Below are 27710 nucleotides of genomic sequence, written 5' to 3'. Positions count from 1 at the left end.
AGGGGGGGAGGGGGAGGAGGGGGAGGAGGGGGAGGGGGAGGAGGGGGAGGGGGGGAGGGGGGAGGAGGGGGAGGGGGGAGGAGGGGGAGGGGGAGGGGGGGGAGGGGGGGAGGCGGGGAGGGGGAGGAGGGGGAGGAGAGGGGGTTTGTTGGGTTACGGGTATAGGGTGCATACGTGGGTTTGAGTAGGGTGATCATGGCTCGGCACAACATCGAGGGCCGAAGGGCCTGTTCTGTGCTGTACTGTTCTATGTTCTATGTTCTATGCCTGGAACAGGGGAAAGAATTGCTTTTACATAGAACGGTTCCTTGAAAGCAGAATTAATATCTAAAACTGATGAAATTCTCAAACTTTGATCCAATCTGAACAACATGCAGGATGAGATGTGCAATATAAATCCAGATTTTAAAAGCAGAATAGGAAAATTCTACTGAAGAGATTGAAATGAAAATCGCTTACTGTCACAAGTAGGCTTCAAATGAAGTTCATGTGAAAAGCCCCTAGTCGCCACATTCCAGCGCCTGTTCGGGGAGTCTGTTACAGGATTTGAACCGTGCTGCTGGCCTGCCTTGGTCTGCTTTAAAAGCCAGCGATTTAGCCCAGTGTGCTAAACAGCCTCTTTCCATCTAACGAATATCTCATAATGTATGAATATGAATAATGTATATCTAATGAATGAATTGAGAGAGTCTAAGGAGAATTTAATAACCGTGGAAGAGCCCAAGTGTAGTTGGTAAATGTATATAAGAGTTCCAAAAGCTAAGTCTGAAACAAAGACAACTGAACGGACCAGAGGAGATGCTGAGCTGAGTGGGAAAAAAAATCATAAGCTTGAAAAACAATGTGAAAATAAGTAATCAAATTTTTGGCTAAAGTTGCGAAACAATTGGGAATAAAGGTGCCATTCTTAGATCATAGAATCCCTGCAGTTCAGAAGGAGGTTATTCGGCCCATCGAGACTGCACCAACCTTCTGAATGTACACACTAACCTACGCCCACTCCTTCACCCTATCCTCATAACATTGTAACCCCTGAGGGGAAATTTAGAATGGCCAATCCACCTGACCTGCACATCTTTAGACTGTGGGAGGAAACCAGAGCACCCGGAGGAAACCCACGCAGACACGGGGAGAACGTGCAAACTCCACACAATCACCCATGGTCAGAATCAAACTCGGGTCATTGGCGCAGTGACGCTTCATGCCCAAAGGTTAGGTGGGGCTACTAGGTTGTGGGGATAAGGTGGAGGAGTGTGCCTGGCCAGGGTGCTGTTTTGGGGGTCGGTACACTCGATGGGCTGGATGGCCTTCTTCTGCACTGTGATGCAATGACTACCCAAGCCATGAGCTGATTGCTGTAGGGTCAAGAAGATTAGAGAGCTAAATGCGTGGCTCAAAGGTTGGTGTTGGAGAGATGGGTTTTGAGTCACAGAATCCAGGCAATACAGAAGGAGGCCATTCGGCCTATCGAGTCTGCACCTACTTAAGCCCACTCCCCTGCCCATAACTCCTGCTTAATTTTGGACTTTATGGGGCAATTTAGCACGGCCAACCCACCTAACCTGCACATCTTTGGCCTGTGGGAGGAAATCGGAGCACCCTGAGGAAACCCATGCAGACGTGGAGAGAACATGCAAACTCCACACAGTCACCCAAGGCTGGGATTGAACCGGTTCCCTTGCACTGTGAGGCATCAGTGCTAACCACTGTGACACTGTGCTGCCCTAATTCATAGAACACTGGCATCAGTATTAGTAGTAGGGAGCAATATCTTGTCTGATCTTCACCTGAACTATGCAGTGACCACTAATAACGGGAATTGTACAACAAAAACTGTTGAAGGATTTGAACTAAATAGTTGTGGGGGAGGCGGTGGGAAAGGAGTACGTGAGAGGTGATTTGGTAAATTAAACAGAAAGGACAGGGAAATAGAGCAGAGAAGCTATTTGGTTACCGATAACCAGAGTGTGATAGGAAGAGACAGAGCATACAAGTTGGCACCAGTCAATAAGGTCAGAGTGTGGAAGAATGGCCTAAAGACAGAATCTGTATTTCCATGCTGAATCCAGCATCTTGGCACAGAAGGAGGACATTTGGTCCATCAGGTCTGCACTCGCCATAAATTGAGCTGGCCAGCCCGACCCCACTGTCCACCATTCAGTCCATAACTCTCCAGGTTAATGCATTTCTGCTGCATTTCTCCTTTTGAATGAGTTGCAGTTTTCTGTCTCTACTACTTTTTCATCAATTAAGTTCTGGACCCTATCAACCTTCTGGGTGGAAAATATTTTCTCACCTCACCTCTAAAAATATTTTCTCACCTCCTTCTCCCAATCACTTTCAGTCACTTCAGATGAACTGATAGCACAAATGGAATAAAGTAAGTATGTTTTGACAGCCATTACAAAAACATGGTTGCAAGGTGACCAAGTTTGAGACCTGAATATTCAATGGCTTTTAACATTTCGGAAGGACAGGACGAACGGAAAAGGAGGTTGTGCAGCTCTGTTATTAAAAGGTAAGATTAATATAATAATGAGAGATGATCTTGGTTCAGAAGAGCAGAATCAGTTTCGGTGGTGATAATAAATAGCAAAGAAAAGAAGAGTAGTTTATAGGCCTCGTGTTATTAACAACACTTGAGGGCAAAGTACACATGAAGAAATAATGGGACTTGTAAGGAATGTACTGTAATAATCATGGACAATTTTATAAAGATTGGATGATTGGCAGTCGCATTGAGAGCATGTTTTGGTGACAGTTTCTTCGAGAAATACATTCTGGAGCCAACCAGGGAGAACGTTCTTTAGGTCTGGAAATGTGGAATGAGTCGGGTTTAATTCATTACCTCATAATAAAGGAGAATCTCGGCAACACCAATTATAATATGATAGAAACTCACATTCAGTTTGAGGGTGTGAAATGTGGGTCTCTGGGTAGTATTTTAAACTTAAACAATTACAAGGATATCAAGACAGAGCTGGCTAAAGTGGACTTGCAAAATAGGCTAAAATGAAGGATCGTAGAGATGCAGTGGCAGACATTCAAGGAGATATTTCATAAAAGATTACAATGAAAAAAAAGCTACGTTTTTGGAGTAACAAATTATCAGGCATAGAAGGTTGGTTGGCTAACAGGAGGGAGTGAGGTGGGAAATATGGGTCATTAAGGAAAGCTGACAAGACCAGATATTCACAAGTGTGAAAGACTACATATCATCTCTTGCATATCAATGCCAGTGACCATGTGATTGAAATTTGTTCACTGATGGTGAAATATATTCACCAATAAAAGTCAGAAGAGAACACGATAGTCTGCAGAATAACATTGATAAGACAACAGCTGCAGCAAAGGACTGTGCCACCTTTGCTTTGTCAGAGTCAAAATGCTTAAAACTATTTTTAAAATCCTCCCACACTGGCAAATAAAGGAGACCTCTTGATAACACAGCCCTCCGTGCATGACTTCACAATCTGCTAAACATTCTTCCCTTTAAAATATTCCAGATATCCGACCCCAGACATCTGAACTTAGCAGAATTACATTTCAAGAGTGGGAAAAGATTTCCTCTTCACCTGACTCACAAAGACACTTGAACTGCTTTTAGTTTAATACTTGTCAAATCTTCTTTAATTTTGTCCTTTTTGTGTGTGTGGTCTGTGACTGAAATAACATGGATTTTTCAGGGTGTGGGTGTGCGTGAATAAATAATCCTCTTTATTTGAAACCATGAAAGTCTGCTTCTGGCATTTTAAATTGATGAAAAAATTGTTATAACCTGCATAAGCGTTACAGGGTGGGAACGACTAACTATGCCGTAAACCTTGCAGAATACGAGCTCTTCGGCACCTCTACCAATATCTGACTATGTATAAATAGAGTCAACCAGTAAGGCACTGACTAGTGAAGACCCAGCAGGGAGCTACTGGAGCTGTATATAATAGTATTTATAAAATAAAGTAAGTTTTTGTTTCAACAAACTCGGTGTGGACTGTACCGTCTGCTCCTGGTGGCGATGGGCTTACAGTTAAGAGTGAGGTTCGCAAAGAGTGCTTCGGTGGTTACATTGAAAGTCCAATCCGAGCAGTAGGGGGGCGCAGAGGTGGGAGGAGGACGTAGAGCTTGAAACGCGCGTACTCTGTACCCTGCATCGCGAGATTGGCGATACAGTACCTCCGGATCTGAACCGAATGGGACCTGGAGGCAAGAGAGATTGTTTGGGAGGCTGGGTCGGTGTGGAGGGAGCAGCGCCTTACCTTGCCGGGGTGGACAAAGCTCTCTGTGCTTCTGGAGTCGAAAAGGCAAGGGGTCTAGTGCCCATTGACCCTGACGACCATCATGGATTTCTTCAGCTGTTTTGGCTGCGGCTGGTCGAGGGTGACTGCACCCAGCTGCGAGTAGTCTGTGTGGTCGGTGGAGTCACAAGATGGCGGCCCCCATGAGTCGCATGTGTCGGTCGGTTTTGGGGCCGGCGGCCAAGATGGTGGCCCCCATGAGTCGCATGTGTCGGTCGATGTTGGGGATGATGACCAAGATGGCGGCCCCCAAGAGTCGCACGCTGCCGTTGATACATCTGACGGGGGCGTTCCAGGAGGCACACAGCCGCATTGTGGGGTCTGTGGGGCTGCGAGTCCATGGGTTGGGCCTGGTATGCTTTCAATTTCTGGGCCTTAGGCCGGCCCAGACAGACCCTGGTGAAGTGCCTCTTTTCCTCACAATCGCTACACGTTGATGTGCGGGCTGGGCAGCGCTGCCGGGTATGTCGGCGCTGGCCGTAGAAGTAGCATTGCGGTTCCCCGGACTGGGCTGTCAGATGCGTGGCACAGGCCTGTGATGTAGTCGGGTACGACTGGGTTTGCGACGAGGGCGTCCATGAGGGGTTCGGCAGGCCCGCAGAGGATGAACAAGAAGAAAGAGAACAAAGAACAAAGAAAATTACAGCACAGGAACAGGCCCTTCGGCCCTCGCAGCCTGCGCCGATCCAGCTCCTTTATCTAAACCTGTCACCTATTTTCCAAGGAGCTACTTACCTCTGTTCCCCACCTGTTCATATATCTGTCCAGATGCATCTTAAATGATGCTATCGTGCCCGCCTCTAGCAGCTCCGCTGGTAAAGTGTTCCAGACGTCCACCACCCTCAGCGTAAAAAACCTTCCACGCACATCTCCCTTAAACTTTCCCCCTCTCACCTTGAAATCGTGATCCCTTGTAATTGACACACCCACTATTGGAAAAAGCTTGTTGCTATCCACCCTGACCATACCTCTCATAATTTTGTAGACCTCAATCAGGTCCCCCCTCAACCTCCATCTTTCCAATGAAAACAATCCTAATCTACTCGATCTTTTTTCATAGCTAGCACCCTCCATACCAGGCAACATCCTGGTCAACCTCCTCTGCACCCTCTCTAAAGCATCCACATCCTTCTGGTAATGTGGCAACTAGAACTGCACGCAGTATTCTAAATGTGGCCAAACCAAAGTCCGATACAACTGTAACATGACCTGCCAACTCTTGTACTCAATACCCCGTCCGATAAAGGCAAGCATACTGTATGCCTTCTTGACCACTCTATCGACCTGCATTGCCACCTTCAGGGTACAATGGACCTGAACTCTCAGATCTCTCTGTACATCGATTTTCCTCAGGACTCTTCCATTGATCGTATAGTCCGCTCTTGAATAAGATCTTCCAAACTGCATCACCTCGCATTTGCCTGGATTGAACTCCATCTGCCATTTCTCTGTCCAACGCTCCAATCTATCTATATTTTGCTGTATTCTCTGACAGTCCTCCTTACTATCTGCAACTCCACCAATCTTAGTATCATTTGCAAATTTGCTAATCAGACCACCTATACCTTGGTCCAGATCATTTATGTATATTACAAACAACAGTGGTCCGAGCACGGATCCCTATGGAACACCACTAGTCACCTTTCTCCATTTTGAGACAATCCTTTCCACCACTACTCTCTGTCTCCTGTTGCCCAGCCAGTTCTTTATCCATCTGGCTAGTACATATACAACTTCACTTTTTCCATCAACCTGCCACGGGAAACTTTATCAAATGCCTTACTCATGCCCATGTATATGACATCTACAGCCCTTCCCTCATCAATTAACTTTGTCACTTCCTCAAAGAATTCTATTAGGTTTGTAAGACATGACCTTCCCTGCACAAAACCATGCTGCCTATCACTGATAAGTCTATTTTCTTCCAAATGTGAATAGATCCTATCCCTCAGTATCTTCTCCAACAGTTTGCCTACCACTGACGTCAAGCTCACAGGTCTATAATTCCCTGGATTATCCCTGCTACCCTTCATAAACAAAGGGACAACATTAGCAATTCTCCAGTCCTCCGGGACCTCACCCGTGCTCAAGGATGCTATTTCGTCTCTCGCTTCCCTCAGAAACCTGGGATAGTTCCCATCTGGACCTGGGGACTTGTCCACCTTAATGCCTTTTAGAATACCCAAAACTTCCCCCTTCCTTATGCCGACTTGACCTAGAGTATTTAAACATTCATCCCTAGCCTCAACATCCGTCATGTCCCTCTCCTTGGTGAATACCGACGCAAAGTATTCATTAAGAATCTCACCCATTTCCTCTGACTCCATGCATAAATTCCCTCTTTTGTCTTTGAGTGTGCCAATCCTTTCTCTAGTTACCCTCTTGCTCCTTATATACAAAGAAAAGGCTTTGGGATTTTCCTTAACCCCTGTTAGCCAAAGATATTTCATGACCTCTTTTAGCCCTCTTTATTGCGTGTTTGAGATTTGTCCTACTTTCCCAATATTCCTCCAAATCTTCGTCAGTTTTAAGTCGCCTAGATCTTATGTATGCTTCCTTTTTCATCTTAGCTAGTCTCACAATTCCACCTGTCATCCATGGTTCCCTAATCTTGCCATTTCTAACCCTCATTTTCACATGTCTGTCCTGCACTCTCATCAACCTTTCCTTAAAAGACTCTCACATTTCAAATGTGGATTTACCCTTAAACAGCTGCTCCCAATCCACATTCCCTAGCTCCTGCCGAATTTTGTTATACTTGGCCTTTCCCCAATTTAGCACTCTTCCTTTCGGACCACTCTCGTCTTTGTCCATGAGTATTCTAAAACTTACAGAATTGTGATTGCTATTCCCAAAGTAATCCCCGACTGAAACTTCAACCACCTGGCCGGGATCATTCTCCAATACCAGGTCCAGTATGGCCCCTTCCCGAGTTGGACTATTTACATACTGCTCTAAAAAACTCTCCTGGATGCTCCTTACACATTTTTTTCCATCTATACCTCCAACACTACATGAGTCCCATTCAATGTTTTGGAAGTTAAAATCTCCCATCACGACCACCATATTGCTCCTACATTGCTCCATGATCTGTCTACATATTTGTACCTCTACGTCACACTCATGTTTGGGAGGCCTGTAGTAAAGTCCCAACAATGTTACAGCACCCTTCCTATTTCTTAGCTCTACCCATATTGCCTCAGTGCTCAAATCCTTCATTGTGCCATCCTTAATCACAGCTGTGATATCATCTCTGACCAGTAATGCAACTCCTCCACCCCTTTTACCTCCCTCTCTATCCCTCCTGATGCATCTATACCCTGGGATATTTAGTTGCCAGTCTTGCCCTTCCCTCAACTAAGTCTCAGTAATACCAATAACATCATATTCCCAGGTACTAATCCAAGCCCTCAGTTCATCTGCCTTACCTGCTACATTTCTCGCATTAAAACAAATGCCCCTCAGACCACCTGTCCCTTTGCGTTCATTATCTCTTACCTGTCTACTCTTCCCCTTAGTCACATTGAGTTTATTATCTAGTACCTTACTGGCTTTGGTTGCTACCTCTTTACTGACCTCTAACTTCCTAATCTGGTTCCCATCCCCCTGCCACATTAGTTTAAAACCTCCCCAACAGTGTTAGCAAAAGCAACCCCCAGAACATTGGTTCCAGTCCTGCCCAGGTGTAGACCATCCGATTTGTAATGGTCCCACCGCCCCCAGAACCGGTTCCAATGACCCCCCTCCCTCCTGCACCATCTCTCAAGCCACGTATTCATTGTGACTATACTTGAATGTCTACTCTGACTGTCTCATGGCACTGGTAGCAATCCTGAGTTTACTACCTTTGAGGTCCTACTTTTTAACTTATCTCCTAACTTCCTAAATTCTTATTGTAGGACCTCATTCCTTTTTTTACCTATATCGTTGGTGCCTATATGCACCACGACAACTGGCTGTTCACCCTCGCCCTTCAGTATGTCCTGCAGCCGATCTGAGACATCCCTGACCTGTGCACCCGAGAGGCAACATACCATTCAGGAGTCCCGTTTTCGACCACAGAAACGCTTGTCTACTCCCCTTACGATTGAATCCCCTATGACTATAGCCCTGCCAGTCTTTTTCCCACCCTTCTGTGCAGCAAAGCCAGCCACGGTCCCATGAGCCTGGCTACTATTGCCTTCCCCTGGTGAGTCATCTCCCCCAACAGTATCAAAAACGGTATACCTGTTTTGGAGGGAGATGACCGCAGGGGACACCTGCACTGACTTCCTGCTCTTTCACTGCCTTTTGGTCACCCATTCGCTGTTTCCCTCACCAACCCTAATCTGCGGTGTGACCAACTCACGGAACGTGCTATCTACGACCTCCGCGGATGCTCCAAAGTGAGTCCATCCGCAGCTCCAGAGCCGTCATGCGGTCTAACAGGAGCTGCAGCTGGACACACGTCCCGCACATGAAGGAGTCAGGAGCTTCGGCCGCGTCCCTGAACTCCCACATTAAGCACGAGGAGCACAACACGGGTCTGCGATCTTCTGCCATTTTTCCACTTTACCTTAACTGATTACAAATAAAATGTCAAATAATGAATAAGTGAAAGGAATAAGGATTTTACTTACCAATCACAATACTTACCAACACACGAAGAGTTAAATTTCTCCCAGCTACTGCTAATTGAAGCACTTTCCTTACCAGCCAATCAGGTCACTGCTTTGCTGTGATGTCACTCTTCAAGGTAAGTTTTTAAAGTTTTAAAGAGGTAAATTACCTTCCCGACAGACCCCTGGCCACTGCTCCCGCTGATAATCTGAAGGCCGCTTCTCCTGTAAGGTAAGTTTTTAAAGAGGTAAACGTACCTTCCCGACAGACCACTGGCCACTGCACCCGCCGAAAAACTGAAGCTACAACTTGCGGATAAAAGAAAAGAAAGAAAGAGCTTACCTGATATTCACTCACCCCCTTAGGTTAGAGGAGGTAGAAGGGTGGGGGACACTACAAGTTATGGATGCAGTGACCGCAACGCAATGCACTGATGCAAATTTGCCCCGCAAGTGCCAATCAGCAGCTCCGCTCTACTGCCCGCGCTGAGGTTCTGGTGGGCCACCTCCAGTGAGGTCACTAGCTTTACCATTTCCCGCAGATTGAAGGTCCCGTTTTCCAGCAGGCGCTGTCTGATATAGTTCGAGCGGACCCCCGCCACGTATGTGTCCCGGTTCTGTGAGTTCATATGTTCCTCCGCCGTCACATCTCGATAGCTGCGGTTCCTCGCGAGTAGAGTCAGGGTTTCGAGATACTCGTCCAGCGATTCTCCGGCGCATTGACGGCGAGTAGTGAGGAGGTGTCTAGCGAACACCTTATTTACGGGCTTCACGAAGTGTGCCTTGAGAGTTGCGACCGCCTCCTCGTACGTGGTCGCTTTCTCGATCATTACGGAGATTCGATGGCTCACCCGGGCGTGGAGGAGTCGCAGCTTGAGAGTCTCTGTGGGAGGCATTGTGAAGGAGTCAAGTTAGGCCTTGAAGCATCGGAGCCAATGTTCGAATATTTCCTCGGCTTCGGATTGGGTTTGAGCCTGTCTGGCTTTAGAGCGGCTTCCATAGTGCTGTCTATGACTAATAAATTGATATACCTTCAATTCACAATGAGGCAGAGAGAGCAAGTGAACGGTAGGCTTTATTAGTCATGAACTTGCCTTGCCAGAGTCAGTAGGACAGATGAATGCTGTCCACAAGAGGCCGGCTAATATATGGCCCCAGTGTGGGCGGAGGCAGAGGCGGAGCCATACCGGGGTTACAGTACAGTACCTGGAAGCAGCCCATATCACCACTTCCAGGTCACAGGTTACAGGTTATGGTATCATGCATATATTATGGTGAATACATTCACCACAGGCACCAACGTGGAAGAAGAAACCACTGCCATCTGTGCTGTGACGCACGTCATGAAGAAATGTTGTTTTAGTGCGGGCTGCCATTTTATGTGGCCAACAGGAGCCGCTGCCACCACCTTGCGCCAGAAGTGTGGCAACCGGCACGGGCCATGGTGATGTCCAGGTGTGGCAGGCTCAACCACTTTGCAAAATAATGTATTTTGTGTCCTGCAATGGACAACACGAGATCAGTAATCACAATCGATGTAATGTCCCTGGATGAATTGTATTTGTGGATCCCATCTCAACCGAGGACACCAGCAGCCTGGATATGGAAGTCCAAGAAGTGTTCCTCACCAGTTCCAATACTGTGGATGATACAGCTGACACAGTTGAAGATCGATGGACAATTCCGGTACTATTGAATGACACACTGATTAAGTGCAAGCTTGACAAAGGTGCGAGAGCCAATCTCCTCAGCCTGTCTGATTTAAACCGCCTGAGAGTTCAACCAATAGTTTTTGACTTACCAAAATGGCTGATAAGACTCTGCGTAGAATGCGGTTCAAACACAGAGGATATATAAGCTCGAAGCAGAACCGGAGTCATATTGTGCAATTCGCCATTGTGGACACAAAGCGAGAGTCCCTATTAGGAATAGATGAGTGTGAGGTCCTGAGCCTGGTTGAGTAGTCTTTCATTACAGACAGCGAATTGCCCAGTGATTACTGCGACGCTCAACAAGATGTACTGCCGAAACTCATTGATCGAAAACAAGTAAAGCTTCACATATGCCATGACAAAGTGAAGGAAGAAATGCAGCGACCGAACAAAATTCTCGGCTTTTGGTCAACAGTCTTCAGGAATGTGGATATACTTTGTAGCATGATACAGGAGCATGATGTGCCCATATTAAAGCATTTTTTAAAAAAAAATTTAGATTACCCAATTATTTTTTCCTATTAAGGGGCAATTTAGCGTGGCCAATCCACCTACTCTGCACATTTTAGGGTTGTGGGGGCGAAACCCACGCAGACACGGGGAGAATGTGCAAACTCCACACGGACAGTGACCTAGAGCCGGGATCGAACCTGGGACCTCAGCGCCGTGAGGCAGTTGTGCTAACCACTAGGCCACCGTGCTGCCCATATTAAAGCATTTATGACATGTAAACCTTAAATGTCCAGAGCTTGAACAGCCAAGAAGCTTCACTCTGAAGGTTAACTTTGAGCCAAACGAGTATTTCACCAACGAAGTTATTGCAAAAGAATACCAGTTGGAATCGTGGCTTGACCAGTGTGAAGTCCTTGACGAGCCAGAAATCATGGGTTTCACGGGATGCCAGATTGACTGGAAGAAATGCCACTCTGAGATCCATTAAGACAAAGCCAAAGCATCAGGGCAGGAAGACATGCAAAACGGTTTCTAGAACAATGCCAAATGATTCGTTCTTCAATTTCTTCAGTCCTCTAAAATTTCACAGCATTGACTGTTAAATAAAAGTCCTGTAGCAAAATTAGTAGCTGATTTTGAACTGGGTCGCTTCTTGCTGTGGAATTCCATATCCACTATCGCACTTCGCAGAAGAAGTCTGTGCAGATGATAGTAACTCCGATGATCAGGACTACACTGAGGTCCACGCAGGCCGTGAGTATGATGAGGAGTGCACGAGCACAGAGGGTGAACCAGATGAGTACAGCTATAAACTGTTTGTCATGTTTTTTTTGCAGAGAAAATGGCGAGCTAGCTGAAAAAGCCCGCAAAACTTGGTTCAGATAGTTCAGCAGGAATGACGATGTGGTCACCAAGGAATAGTATGAATAGTCTACGCAGCAATCTGAGAAGTCTGGAAGTCTTGAGATGATGTATGTAAGAAAAGATAACGATGGAGCAATGCCAGATCACGCAGAAGGCAAGCAGTTAACGGAGAACAAGCTAGTCACTGAAGACATTGTTCCGATTCGGGAGAACTTGACTCCAGAGGCAGACGTTGACTTCTATCATACATGCAACTTGATTCCAGTAGTTGACCCCCCACTACATGAGGCCAGCCCACTGTCCGATGAGCTCGAAGAGCAAATGACCATTTCAGAAGACAGTTACACAGCTACGGAAGACATGTTCATCCTGCTACAGGATGAAGACGAGCTGTTATCATCTTCTTCAGATGCAGATGACGCAGGAATCATCAGTCTCATCTCGAGTGATGAGGGCCCTTCACCTGCAGCTCAAGTGCACGATACGGGGGACAACATCCAACATTGCAGGTGAAGCGGAGTCAACAGACATTACAGCCAAGGTGCGAGGCACTGCAGTTAGTTACCTACCATGATGGCACGACATGTTCAAGAGGCAGCAATGCATACAGACCCGCCCATAGTGCAAGTCAGTAGCAGTACGTCAAGTACTCAAGAAACAAAAAGAAAAAAGAAGGCCGTAGTCAAGTGCTCTCACAAAGTAATTTTATATAAGAAATCGAAGAGCAAGAGACGGAGAGTGAGTGATGAAGTCAAGAAAGTAGACATCAGCAATGCGACTGAAGTCGATGATGTTCAGTCAGAAAGCAGAGGCATCTGCAGTGATGACGAGCAAGTCACCGATGCTCCAGTATGCCAAGAAGAAGTGAAACCGTCAACCCCAATTCCATCCTTCCTGTCGGCACTAGAGACCGAGGTGATCCAGCATGTTGATGAGGCCACAGATGTGGGTGTGGGCACACCACCCAGAGATGCCACAAACAATTCAACACACAACGCCAGCCATTGCCGAGACAGGGGCTGCGACAAAGAAAACAGCCAAAACTAAGAGACGCACCAAAATACATCACCCTGTCCAAAAACCATTTTAAAAAATGAGGCGAAGACTGGGAGATCTACCTCATCCCACCAGCCAACCAGCAATGAAAACATTCGCAAGTAGCAAGCAACAACATGCAAGGAAGTGGAAGAGAAAGCAACTGGTAACACAAGTTTGGCAGACTTGGACACAGGCCTTTCAAAGACACAGGGAAAAGCATAAGAGAAGCAAGATGTCGGCAAGCAAACCGGGCTCTAACGAGGTGGGCTACAACTCAAAGGAATGAGATCTGCACAAAGGAAATGGGCATTTTCCAGCACAGCATGTAAATGGACACTTCAGGAAAACTTTCTCACTGTACCAGCTACGTATAACGATTGCATAAATTGCAATGTTTAATGTTACCTCTAAGAAAAAGTTATCTCAATGTTTTTTGAGGAAGGGGCTTGTGGTGATATGTTTATGGGCTCTCTGATAGTTGGATGGTGTGCAGCATCCAACCGGCAGGTGAAATGAAAAATGAAAATGAAATGAAAATCGCTTATTGTCACAAGTAAGCTTCAATTAAGTTACTGTGAAAAGCCCATAGTTGCACATTGCGGCACCTGTTCGGGGAGGCTGGTAAGGGAATTGAACCACGCTACTGGCCTGCCTTGGTCTGCCTTCAAAGCCAGCGATTTAGCCCTGTGCTAAACCAGCCCCTTGTGAACGTGGTGGTACAGACAGACAATGCGGTCTCTCGGCCAAGGTCATGTGACCTGTGACTCGGATATAAAGGGAAACACATCCGGCCATCTTCAGAAGAAGATTGAGAGGGAACAAGACGTTTATGTGAATGGTCAGTGCAAGGTGTAAGTTCCAGAGGAGTAGTTAGCAGACTCCATGTCAACGTGCACTCAGGTGGCCAGAATGTGCATTTATCTCGCTTCAAGCGCACACCTGCTTCCATCAATCGTTTTGGCATTTCCTCAAGATTGGCTAAACATTCAGCTTCAGTCGGTCCAGTGATGAGGTCGGCATCTAAATTCATGACCACACATGGAAGTCCCTGCTGGAGACTCTTCATGGTTCACGGAAAAATGGCATATGTGGAGGAAACTCCAAAAAACAACTGGATGTACTGGTAGAGGCACAATCCCGCCCAACGTACTCCCATCCCCGCTCTCCCCCATGTCTGACTCCCACCAATGTTCAACCCCCACTACCCTCCTGATGTCCAATGACCCCACAATGTCTGATTTCTCCCCCACAATGTCTGATCCCCCTGATCTCTGACACACCCAGCAATGCCCAACGTCCCTCAGTATCCCATCCCCTGCACAGTGTCCAACCCCCTTAATGTCTGACCCTCTTCCCAATGTCCATTCCCCCACGCCTGATACTGATATCTGACCTCACCAATGTCCAAGCCCTACGCACAATGTCCTATCTTCCCCATGTCTGACCCCCCCCCCCCCCCCCCCCGACCGATGTCCAAAATTCCTACCATCCCCCGATGTCTGACTTCCCATTCCACCATTGTCTGCCCATCCACCCTCTTTCACTCTCCACCCGATGTATGATTCTCCCCCAGACCTCTGTTGCCTCACCTCTCCAAATCCTATCAACGTATGTGGGCACTTATCTTCACGTTGACCTGTCATTCTCAATCAGACCTTTAAACCTCCCTGCTCTAAAGAAGCTTGTGCAGTAAAAAAGGGAGTGTGTCCTCCTTCACTCCGACTCGATTAGTATTTGATGCTGGGCTCTGTGGCCACACTGTGCTGCCTGGATATCACATGGGCTGTGACAGAAGGTCAGGCAAGACAGGCACGGAAGAGATTTGGTGCTGGTAAGTGTGCATGGAGTGGCATCTGACACTGATTACCACTCCAAGGAAGCTACAGCCCCATATTAACCCTGGCGATAATTGACTCCCCCATCGCCTATATCTACTATTTATTTATTGGAAACCTGCAGACCCATAAAGACCTTTTTCTCTGTTGTGGTGTTTTTTCTTGTTCATACATGGGATGTTGTTATCGCTGGCTGGGCTGGCATTTATTGTCTTACCCAAGTTGCCCTTGCAAAGCAATCCAGAGAGAAACACACTTAAACCTATTTTTTTTTGGTCTGGCCATAGTGTTTTCACACTATCTAAAGCTGTGACAGTATCCATTTTAAATATACCGTTTGTAATCTGTAAGTGACAATTACATTTGTGAAAGAAGCATTTAATAATTTAACGTCAGGTATTATCAGATTGTGGTGGCCTTATTACACAATGGGATGCAACCCTGCTCTGAGCCAGAAGCCCTGGGTCCATGTCCCTCTCAAGGACTTGATGGCCAAGCAAGGTGTGTCATTAACATGGGCAAACAGATTGAGTGCCTACTTGCAAATCATTCCAACAAACGTCAATGGAAGTCGGAAAGAGCAGGAGAGATTCTTAGCCAGTTATATGATGGAAAGAAATTGGATCTTCTACCATCACTATCCATAGCTCTGGGCTACAACACACGTGTTAAAGTACATGTTGCCACAGCAACTCAGAGCTCTTGCGAAGGCTGGTTGGCTGAATGGCTGGTGTGGATCAGCAGTGGCGTCAACAGAACGGTGTTCGATTCCTGTTCCAGCTGGCGTGGATTCGGGGCCTGCCTCCTTGCTCCACCTATGGTGGAGATCACAGCACTGTGACTTGGCCCTGCCTTGAAGATTATCAGATCAGTTGGCCTGTTGTGTGTTTGTACTAACTTGTCAGAACTCGAACATAGTCCGCTGAGGAAGGTTGTGTGGGACAGATAGTGCTCCAAATGGACATTAAATTAACGCACCTTTTTAATGCAAGAACAGAAAAACCAAATCTCTTCCGTGCCTGTCTTGCCTGACCTTCTGTCACAGGCCATGCGATATCCAGGCAGCACAGTGTGACCACAGAGCCCAGCATCAAATGCTAATAGAGCCGGAGTGAAAGAGGACACACTCCCTTTTTTACTGCACGAGCTGCTGTGGAGCAGGGAGGTTTGAAGGTCTGATTGAGAATTTTAAACTGTATTTTAAAGAACCCAAACTGACTCATTGAGGGACGTATTCATCAACATTTGGCCATTGAATTCATCACCTTTATTGCACTGTGTGCTCATTCTTGATGAAGCTATGCAAGAAAAGTTAGGCCAACATTGAAAATGATTTTCTGTTGCTATGGTCACAGAAATGACTTCTGAAGCTTGTGGTCTACCGATGGACCGCCAGAGCGTGCCCCTGAGTCAGGTGGTCAGAATATTTAAGATACAAATCGTGACCCCTGTTGCCACCTTAGAGGTGAGCAGGTCAGAATTGGTACCATAGAGCTGCTGATCCGCTGGCCATGATGCCAAAAGGGGCAGGGGGGATGTAAAATCATGTGAACAGGGTTTGACTTGTTACCGCCACCTGATACGTCCGCGATTGTGGTAGCACGGTAACACAGTGGGTAGCACTGTTGCTTCACAGTGCCAGAGATTCCCGGCTTGGGTCACTGTCTGTGCGAATTCTGCACGTTCTCCCCATATCTGCATGGGTTTCCTCCGGGTGCTCATGTTTCCTCCCACAAGTCCCAAAAAAACGTGTTTGTTAGGTGAATTGGACATTCCGAATTCTCCCTCAGCACAGGCATCGGAGTGTGGCAACTAGATTTTCACAGTAACTTCATTGCAATGTTAATGTAAGCTTACTTGTGACCCTAATACAGATTATTATTATTCCAAGGATTGCCAGGCCCATCACCTACCTGTCATCTCTGATGTTTTACCAACAATAGGGTGGGAAAATATTGGATGGCCTACCCACCCTTTGGTCAATTGAGACCCTGAAGTGGGCAATTAATGGTCACTCAAGGGCCTACTCCTTCTGATGCTGCAGGCATTTTACCAATAGCGAGTGGTGCCCACGCCAAGTGCCTTATTGTGGAATGAGGCGGGTGGGGGGTGGAGTCCTTCCTGTTCGAGCTGTCTATGAGTGTCCTATATCCATTGGCCCTGGTCTGCTCTTGCAATCTATAAGATCTGACTGACATTTCTGGGTCTGGAGAAGCCGTAAAGGGTCCAAGGATGTTCAGGGTCGGTGGCCATGCTAAATTTACCCCTTTAGTGACAAACGATGGTTGGGTGGGGTTGCAGGGATGAGGCAGGGGAGTGGGCCTAGGTGGGGTACTCTTTCGGAGGGTCGGTGCAGACTTGATGGGCTGAGTGGCCTCCTTCCGCACTGTACGGATTCTATGCACCAAGACATGCTGCTAAAAAAAAGCCCAAAACAGCCCCCCGTCCCGCACTTCCTTCCAACTTCAGCATAGGCCATTAGTGAGGTTCTGTCAAGCAGGTTGCATCAGCACCTATGTTTGGAGTTGGCAATAAACCTGTTTTATTCTGACAGGGGCCGAAGTGGATTTATTTTGGTCCTCCGGCCTTTTCATCCTGCCACACTATCGCTGATCACTTCCAAATTCAAGTGTGGTTCATGGTGCTGAGAAATGTTGGCCCCAATCTTCTTGGAAAATTAAATGGTGTGAGGCATATTTCACAGGGTGTCTAGATGTGAAGAAATTTTTTCCATTGACTAGATTAGTTTTTGGCAGAGAGCAGATGACCAGATTGCGCTGCAGAATAAATAAAGGGAAAGGGAACAAACTTGTGAAAGGAGTGATGCTCATCAGTTATATTCAGGATGCATTGCCAAATATAGCAGTGGTGGGCAAGTTCAGGCCATTCAGTGATGTTCCAACAGAAGGCACGTTAACAGGGAGAGAAGTACGCTTATGAGTCATTCTGCTTCCTAAAATGTTCCTGTAGAGTTCCTCTACAGTTCCTGTAGAGATCTTCCCAGTCATCTGTCCCACATGTGACAAGTGAGGCGGGATTCTCTGGGTCCCCCAGCTACGTGTTTCTCGGCAGTTCATTGTTCACTTGCGACGGGATTCTCTACTCTCGTCGCTTGTCAACGGGATTTCCCATTGAAGCCATTCCTTGCTGCCGGGAATCCCGAGGGAGGGGACGTGCCCCCGGTGGGAATGGAGATTCCCAATGCTGAGAACTCTGGCCGCGTTGTCAATGAATCTCAGTACTTCAGCAATGTGTCTGTGGGCTGAGCAATTCACCCAGTGCACTTCTAACTGAACGGGTGCCAAATTCTTATTTCGTCCTTCATTGTGGAATTGAGCCAGATGGTATAAGATCTCAGAGACTAGCTAAAATGAGTGTCAAAACACAAGTACTTTGTCGGTATTTATATTGGCCATGTGAATATTGACATTTGTGAATGCTCAGCAGATAATTAGGCAATCTGAGTGCAGAAGATTTCAATCTATCTGATTTTGTGTTTCATCTGTCCACATCGTATCCAAGAAGCATAGAAGGTCACAAGAAATTGGAAAGGCCCTTGAAGAATGAAGTAAATGATGGATTGATTATTAGTAAATTGGAGATTTGAGTCAATCAAAACCTCTGGTGGCTAACTGCTTCAAATGTTCCAATGATTAAATGCCAATCAAACACAATATTATAAAATCAAAATAAATAACTGTTTCCTGTTCACTAAAACAAACAAGAAGCAAACAGCAACTGCCACAAGAACAACTCATTAAATCTCTGACAACAAATTCAAGTTAACCCGGAACTGAAAGCTGATTGAACCCCCATCTCATCATATTTCCTAAAATTAACATTTATACCAAAGTAGGCGCATCACAAAATGGACTGACTATAAAAAAACAAGGTTAGTCAGTAAGACTATTCATTCGATGTTACAGATCCCTCCCCAAAAATATTTTCCTGTGTACCTTTAGCCTTCGGGGTGGCACGGTGGCACAGTAGTTAGCACTGCTGCCGCACAGCTCCAGGGTCCCAGGTTCAATTCCGGCCTTGGATTACTATCTATGTGGAGTTTGCACTTTCCCCCCGTGTCTGCATGGGTTTGCTCAGGGTTCTCCAGGTGCTCCGGCTTCCTTCCACTGTCTGAAGAAGTGCAGGTTAGGTGGATTGCCCGCGCTAAGATGCCCTTAGTGTCCAAAAGGTTCGGTGGGGTTACTGGGTTACGGGGATAGGCTGGAGGTGTGGCCTTAAGTAGAGTGCTCTTTGCAAGGGCTGATGCAGGCTCAATGGGCTGAAGGCCTCCTTCTGCACTGTAAATTTTATGATTCATTCATGGTCTTTACACTTTCCTTGATTTCCATCCATACCCAAGATACTATGTGCCACCCTTCCCACCGGGATTCTCCCCTACCTGGTGGGGCGGGGGGTCCCAGCGGGATGGAGTGGCGTGAACCACTCCGGCGTCGGGCCGCCCCAAAGGTGTGGAAGTCTCCGCACCTTTAGGGGCCAAGCCCTAACATTGAGGGGCTAGGCCCGCGCCGGAGTGGTTGCCACTCAGCCGGCTGGCGGGAACGGCCTTTGGCGGAAGTCCGCGCATGTGCCGGAGCGTCAGCGGCTGCTGACGTCATCCCCGCGTATGCGCAGGAGAGGGGGTCACTTCTGCCTCTGCCATGGTGAAGACTCTGGAGAAGGCGGAAGGAAAAGAGTGCCCCCACGGCGCAGGCCCGCCCGCTGATCGGTGGGCCCCGATTGCGGGCCAAGCCACTGTGGGGGCACCCCCGGGACCAGATCGCCCCGCACCCCCCCCTCCCCCAGGACCCCGGAGCCCACCCGCGCTGCATGGTCCCACTAGTAAGGTAGGTGGTTTGATCCACGCCGGCGGGAGAGGCATGCCATCGGAGGGACTTCGGCCCATCGCTGTCCGGAGAATCGCCGGGGTGCCCGCCGACTGGCGTGGCGCGATTCCCGCCCCCGCCAAATCTCCGGTGCCGGAGACTTCGGGACACGGCGGGGGCGGGATTGACGCCGGCCCCCGGCCATTCTCCAACCCGTCGGGGGGTCGGAGAATCCCGCCCCCGAACTCATATCTCGCTGAACCACTGTCAGACCCCTGGTCCACCCCCATTTACCGGCCTTATTCCAATGCTGTCTGCACCTACCCAACTGTGTCATTTTCAATATTTAGAGCTTGCAAAGTCCAGGGCCTCCATTTTGTTGCATGACCTTCTGAAGGCCTATGTCCGCCTAATCCCCTTATCCACATCATCTCTACAATAATATGTTGCTCAACAACTTGCTGTAAACTCTAAATTTTACTTTTTAAATCATACGGGCCTCAATTCTAACCTCTGTTTTTTTCATAAATTTAGAGTACCCTATTTTTTTTCCAATGAAGGGGCAATTTAGCGTGACCAATCAACCTAACCTGCACATCTTTGGATTATGGGGGTGAAACCCACGCAGGCACGGGGAGAATGTGCAAACTCCACACGGACAGTGACCCAGAGCCGGGATTCGAGCACGGGTCCTCAGCGCCGTAGTAGTCTCAGTGCTAACCACTGCGCCACATGCTGGTTTAGCACAGGGCTAAATCGCTGGCTTTGAAAGCAGACCAAGGCAGGCCAGCAGCACGGTTCAATTCCCATACCACCCTCTCCGAACAGGTGCCACAGTAACTTCATTTGAAGCTACTTGTGAAAATAAGCGATTTTCATTTCATTTTTCGTTTCACGTGCCGCCACCCATTCTAACCTCCCTTGCTCGAAAAAAATGGTGTTTGAGGGTGGTTAAGATGAGTTAACGTCATGGGACTGAGGCTTCTCCGTACCCACTGACGCTATTTCAGTTTTGCGAACTAAGTTGTCTGAGATCCTGACTTCCAGCAGGCAGTGACCTACTTTAAGTTCAGCAGTAACATCGCAACAAAGTCATCCATGCCACGATCTAATTTTAACATTGTATCAGGGGAGTTTGGCACTGCATGATAATCCAACAGCTGACACAATGGGAGGTACCAGGCAGCCAGAAGTCTGTAAAAATATTTCTGTGAGAGGTCCTTACAGACCAGGAGGAGCTGCAATTAGCCCCTCCTACCACCCTCAGACCAAATAAGGGGTCCTCTCCCTTCTTTGCTTTGCATCAGATCATGGAGAAGCCATCCGCGCCCGATACCTACTCAAGTCTGAAATCACCGGGCCCTCACAATCCTTAATGCCTCCAGAACCCTCTCCCACTTACTGCTGGGGCCATTCTCATGGGACTCTGCCTGCAGCCAATTCCTGCTTCTGCCTGCCATGGGGGTCCTGATTTTGACCTGGCCCGTGCAGGATTATGGATACATTTCTACAAATGAGGCCTGGCCATTTAGTCCAGCCAGCCTCTGCATCCTTTGGCTCTCCGGATTCACCACCCCAATTTGGGCTTTGGACACATCCTCCTCACTCGGCCCTTTTTAAAATCAGGGCAATGATGCCTATTCTTAGACATTAGAAGCTGTGCACGTTTGGAGTCAGAGGAAAAGATAAACTGATAAAAGTAAAATGGAGATTTATACAGGAAACTGTGGGGACTTATCTTAAGTTTCAATTATTTTAGTCCCAGTGCTTTTTATTCCTATCACTGATCTTGTTTTGTGCACTGTGTTTGTAAAATAGTAGTTTATATTTAATTCTCCAGATCTTGGCTGATTCTTCCCAATTGATTTTGTTATTAAGGAAGATCACCAGTATCGGCACTAGTAAATTCACATTTGTCAGATTTTCAAACTTATTGGCCAGGATTCTCCGTTGGCCGGTGGCAGAATCGGGAATCGCGATTGGACGACGAATCGGGTTTGATTCCAAAATCGCAGCTGGGGCCGGTTTCATGCCAATTTGCAATTTTCCAGTGCATCAATGCATTACATAGGCCGGGCTGGGGAGAGGGGAGCCCTACCAAGGGGGGTGACAGGGGAAGGGTCGTGGGGCTGGGTGTCCGCTCGCAGGACTGGGGCACTGTCCGGGTATGGTCTGCCATTGCCGTGGCCTGCAAGACAACCAATTTGCTACACACCCAACTGACCACCCACCTTGGCCCCTGGTCCTGCAGAATGATACCAGCCGTATGAGTGCTCCCACACCTGCACCCCAGCCCCCACTCTCCCACCCCACCACCCCCGCACCTCACCCTCCACCATACCACCTCATCCAAACCGACCACCACCACTGGCGGGGCATCACGCAAAATGCCCACAGTAGTTCCTAAAGGTGTCAGACTGCTGCCACGGAGCATAGCGCTGGCAAGGGCAGCGCTAGCCGATTTTACCCATGGCAGTAGGGATGGGTACCAGGGGCAGAGGCTTCCATGATGCCGGGCACTGACAGGGCCAGGGGTGCGTGGATGGTGGGGGGAGGGACATTGGAGGGGCAGAATCTGCAGTGCCAACCGGGGCCACTGTTGGGCCTGGCTGGGCACGCGGGTACGCACCATACTAACATGTTGGTTACACATCCCCTGCAGACAATGGGTATTGGAATTCAATCAGCAATGGTGGCCTTTCTCCTAGTCGCCGCAGCCCTGGGGGATGCCCTGCGGCTGTATGAGCTGGAGCTGTTCGAGAGAGAGGAGGAAGCTGCAGCAGTCCCATAGAACAGGAGGCAATCTCTGTGGATGAAAAGCTGGCCATGCAACAGGCCACGCAACAAGCCATAGAGGAGGGGGAGAAAGAGATGCAAAGGAGGCACCACATGAGGTCTCGCATGTGCAGGCAGAGCCTGTCATTCGAGGACCTGCCAGACTGGCCATGCCAACAAAGGCACCGCTAAACAGGGGGACAGTGTGTCATATCTGGAGATCATGGCGCACCTGGCACCGTGAGGGAATCAAGAAGGACACCCGCTCCCGGTGGCCGTCAAGGTGACAGTCGCCCTAAACGTCTATGCCACAGGGTCCTTCCAGGCGACGAGTGGGGACTTGTCCAGCATCTCAGAGAGCTCAGTGCACAGCACGCTGTGCAAAGGTTCAGGGCAACTGTCATCCTCCGTTGCCCCCTCAGGCCTGCCAGGGTCCCCCAGCAACATCTCACCACCCACCCCACCAAAGCTGCCAGCAGCAGCATCAGCAGCCTCTGTGTGTCCTGCCACCTCTCTCTCCCTCATCGACCACAGCACCTGTTTCCTGATTTTTAAAACCACAAATGAACCTTGCCGTCGGTAATTCCCCCCAGCGGAGCATCGCAGAGGCCCCGAAGAATACGGGGTCGGGCCTGTTAATGATATGCAAATGGTGTTGACTGTACGTGCGGAGAACGCATTGACACCGAGTTGTCGGAGTATTGCAATTCGGCAAGAATCCGGTACCCGCCACGATTTTTGCTGCATGACCAATTCTCTGTCGAATCGCCTTTCCCGATCTCGCCGTCGGCCCATGAAGAATCTCGCCTAATATTCCTTTCGATGGATTTCTGTATCGCAGTTCATAGGGTGATCCCATTGTTTGGATTGTCTTAATGAAAGGCATATTTTTCACAGTCTGTGTGGGTAGCTTTGAAGTTTACCATTAACAGAAAAGGGAAATTTTTTACTTTGCATTGCTGTCGTCACTGTTGTGTTTTGGAGTCACCTGAGAGGCAAACATTGGTCTCAGTACAAAGATAGCCGGAAGATAGCTGCATGGTGGCTAAGTGGTTTGCACTGCTGCCTCACAGTACCAGGGACCCGTGCTCGATTCCGACCTCAGGTGACTATCTGTGTGGAGTTTGCAACACTCTCCCTGTGTCTGCATGGCTTTCACTTTCGGATCGTCAAATCTTAGAATCCTTGCAGTGAACAAGGAGACTCGATGGGCCAAATGGCCTCCTTGTGCACTGCAAGGATTCTAAGATTTGATGATTCTCCCAGAAAAATGGCAATAGTTCATCCGTGACACGTACTGTGCTACTGGAGGGGTTGATACAATTTGTTTCAGTCAAGAGCAAATGCTACTAGTCCTTTGGAAGGAATAGTATGGATTTGAAAGGCATCTAAGCAAAACTCCTGGTCCCTGTCATGGGTTTATAGTTTTGGTTTCCCTATGATAACTTGAAATATAGTTTGAAATAGATTAGTTCCCATCTGGTGTCAGCAAGGGAGTCAAAGGAATAGAAGACCTTCGAGTAGCCAACTAGTTAAGAAGTTATAAGATACAGTAATTCAGAAGGATTAGTATCTTTACTCTGAATAAAAGTTGACCGTAGAAATACAATAGCCAATATCGATTCTGGCCAGGGCCTTTTTGCTAGTTCCTGTTTTCGGCCTAAATGTCTTTTTCCATCTGTCAGCCTCTCTGCTGGTACCATAAGCGGACCAGGCTCAAGGGGCCAAATGGCCTCCTGCTCCTAATTTGTATATTTGTATGATCTCACTTCAGGTTCTCGGGGTGCCCTGATAAAATTCCTAGATTAACATTGCTCCATTCTTGCCCATTCCTTTCGTATGGACCATCACAGCTTTCTCTTGAACACAAACCCTCGAAGTAACAAACACAATAAATCAACCATTCCATACCAATGACATCAATGACATTTCCAATAATTCACACAAAACTTAATTATGCACCCTTATATTTCCCCTTACTGTCTGGCATGCAGATGTCCTTGTCTGTCCAATGCAGTGCTACCCAAGCATCTGTAAAATGGTGGAAGGCCTGCTTTCAAACTGTACCACCTTGGCATGGACAACAGTAGTCTGTGCTCCTTGGCTGAAAGGTAAAAGCAGAGAGAGGATAGCAGGTTGGTGCTCCGCAGAACCATGGCTACTCTCTGGTCCCCCAGCACCTGGAGCAGCATCTCAGCAAGCCTGTAAATCTATAAGAGCACAGATTGCTCGACTGTTGCAAATGTTCACTAAAACATTCAGTTAACTTCCCTACATTTGACTGATATCAACAAAAGGGAAGTGAGCAGTTGCTGGGTCAGTTTTTTTTAAAGCCAAAACGTTTTTTTGAATATTGGTAAGGTTTATTATCTAATAAATGGAGGAATGGCAGGGCAGGTCTGACCCTGGAGTGAACCTTGGGCTTTTGGAGATTGAACAGCATCTGGCATCATTATGGCACATTTGTGAGTCAAGAGCTTTGTGGATAACAGAATTATGGATGTGGTCACCCCACTGCTTCAGAGCGTCCAGTGCTGTAACATTGTTTTCATTGAATATGTAAATCGTGAGTGTACATCATCACTGTGGGAAATGATATCATACAGCATGTGACACAGCAATAGCAATTTATTGTATAATAAGATGCACTGTGGGTCTTCAATAAATGTATTTGTTATCATTCATCGGTATGTGATTGTCAAGTTAGTATGAAGAGTAGGATATCAAGGGTGGTGCCAAAGGACTGGAGAATTGCAAATGTTACACCTTCATTCAAAATAGGGTGTGACGATGAGCAAAGCAACTATTTGGTCAGTTTAAACTAGGTGGTGAGGAAGATTCTAGAAACAATAATTTCGGACAAAATTAACAATCACTTGGGAAAATGTGGATTAATTAAGGAACACTACCAAAGATTTGTTGATAGCAAACCATGCCGAACTCACTTGCTTGGGTTTTTTGGTGAGGGTAATCCTGTTGATGGGGTCTATACGAGCTTTCAAAAGACACTTGATGAAGTGCCGCACAAAAAGGTTATAATAATAATACTCGCTTATTGTCACAAGTAGGCTTCAATGAAGTTACTGTGAAAAGCCCCGAGTCACCACATTACGACACCTGTTCGGGGAGGCTGGTCCGGGAATTGAACTCGTGCTGCTGGCATTTTTCTGCATTTCAAGTGTGCTAAACCAGCCCCAGTTGTGAGCAAAGTTTGAGCTGAGGGAATAAAGGGACACTAGCAACATGGGTATGACATTTGTCATATTAATCACCCTGGAGTAACACGGACTGCTACTGGATGCAGTTGTACTTGAAAGTGGACTCCAAACTTTGATGTTAGTTCAATACGCTTCATTGAACTTGTTAAGCAGTGCACACAGTATGGTGTGGGTTTGACACTCTAATAATCGAAGCTCGCTTACTATAACTAACTAGACCAGACTAGCTCTGAGCCACGTGTAGAAGGTGCTGACTGATATATATACACCCTGGCTGTCACGACAGTTGTCACCAGTGGAAAGAAACAGAGTGTTGATGCCTCATGTGTTTTATAGTGGGAGACCACCTTCCAGTGTTCTGCCTGGTGATTGGTTCTGTTCTGTCCTGTGTGTTGATTGGCTGTCCCGGGTGTCTGTCACTGCCTGTCTGTATCTCATTATGTGCATGAGTGCATATCAGGACAGCATTGACTGAGTGACAGGGAATAGAGTAATGGCGAATGGATGATTTTCAGACTGGAGTAAGGGGCGGAATTCTCCGCAAGGCCCGACGCCATCGTAAAACCTGGAGAGTTCACGACGGCGTCGGAGGCCTCTCCTTGCCCCCTATTCTCCCCCCCACCCCCCCCCCCCACCCCCCGGGATGCTAGGAGGGCCGTGCCGTAAATCTCGGCCGCGGGGCCTTGTCGCTGGCGTCAAGGCCCGGCGCGCCGAGAATGACGCGGCCGGCACACCTAATGATGTCAGCCGCGCATGCGCAGGTTGGCCGGCTCCAACCCGTGCATGCGCGGCTGATGTCATGACGGATGTCGGCTCAAACCCACGCATGCACGGTTGCCGTCTTCCACTCCGCTGCCCCGCAAGACATGGCGGCTTGATCTTGCGGGGCGGCGGAGGGGAAAGAGTGCGTCCCTTTGAGACGCCGGCCCAACGATCGGTGGGCACCGATCGCGGGCCAGACCCCTCCCGAGCACGGTCGTGGTGCTCACTCCCCTCTCCGCCCCCCACAAGCCACAAACCAGGTATTGGCGCCATGTTCACGCCGGCAGTGACCAGGTGTGGTTGCCGCCGGCGTGAACCGGTCGGGAACGGCAGGCCGCTCGGCCCATCCGGGTCGGAGAATCGCGGGGGCGCCGCGATTCTCCGAGCGGCGTGTCGAAAAACGCGACAGGCCATTTTGAGGGGGGTGGGAGAATCGCGGGGGGGTGCCAGAGCGGCCCTCCCGCGATTCTCCCACCCGGCGTGGGAGCGGAGAATCGCGCCCAAGGTGTTTAGTGGAATTCCGAAGGGGTCTGTTTTAGCCTCCTGATATATACATTCATCAGCCAGACCTTGGTGACAAAATATGATTTCAAAATTTACAGACAATACAAGACGCAGATATTGTGAATTCTGAGGATAGTGTAGAACTTCAAAAGGACATAGACAGGTTGGTTGAACGGGTAAGCAAGTGTCAGATATTTAATACATAGAAGTGTGAAGTGATTCAAGAATGCAGAGAGACAATTTGAAATAAAGAAAGCAGTTCTAAAGGGGGTGCAGAAGCAGAGCGACTGAGGATTTAAAAAACTATTTTGCAGAATATGGGTGTGGCTGACTAAGCCAGCATTTCTTACCATTCTTAATGGCCCTTGAGAAGATGGTGGTGAGCTGCCTTCTTGAACGTCTGCAGTCCATGTGGTGTAGGTGCAGCTGCAGTTCAAATGAGGCGGGAGTTCCGGATGTTGACCCAGGTTTTGCGAAGCCAGGAAGTGAATTTTGAATGTGTTGTTTGCAGACACAAACAGCTTCAGTATCTGAAGAGTGATGGAGAGAAGGTTGTGCAATCATGAGCGAACATTCCCACTTTTGAAATTATGATGTAGGGAAGGTTATTGATGAAGTAGCTTACAAAGACCCAGGAAGGGTCACTGAGCGGTAAGGCGGATGTTGACTTAATCAAAGTCACAAAAATTCTGCGTATGGCAGAGAACTATTTGCACAGTGCAGTCTTGTTGGAACAACCAACATGCAGGTCTCTGTCCGGGACAGCTTTTATACTGAATTCCAGCTAGACGGGCCTCCACCCACTAGCGGGGAAGCTCATATTCCACAAGTCC

Source organism: Scyliorhinus canicula, chromosome 14 (genome assembly GCF_902713615.1).
Source record: "Scyliorhinus canicula chromosome 14, sScyCan1.1, whole genome shotgun sequence".
NCBI lineage: Eukaryota > Metazoa > Chordata > Chondrichthyes > Carcharhiniformes > Scyliorhinidae > Scyliorhinus > Scyliorhinus canicula.
This window is presented reverse-complemented; position numbering follows the sequence as displayed.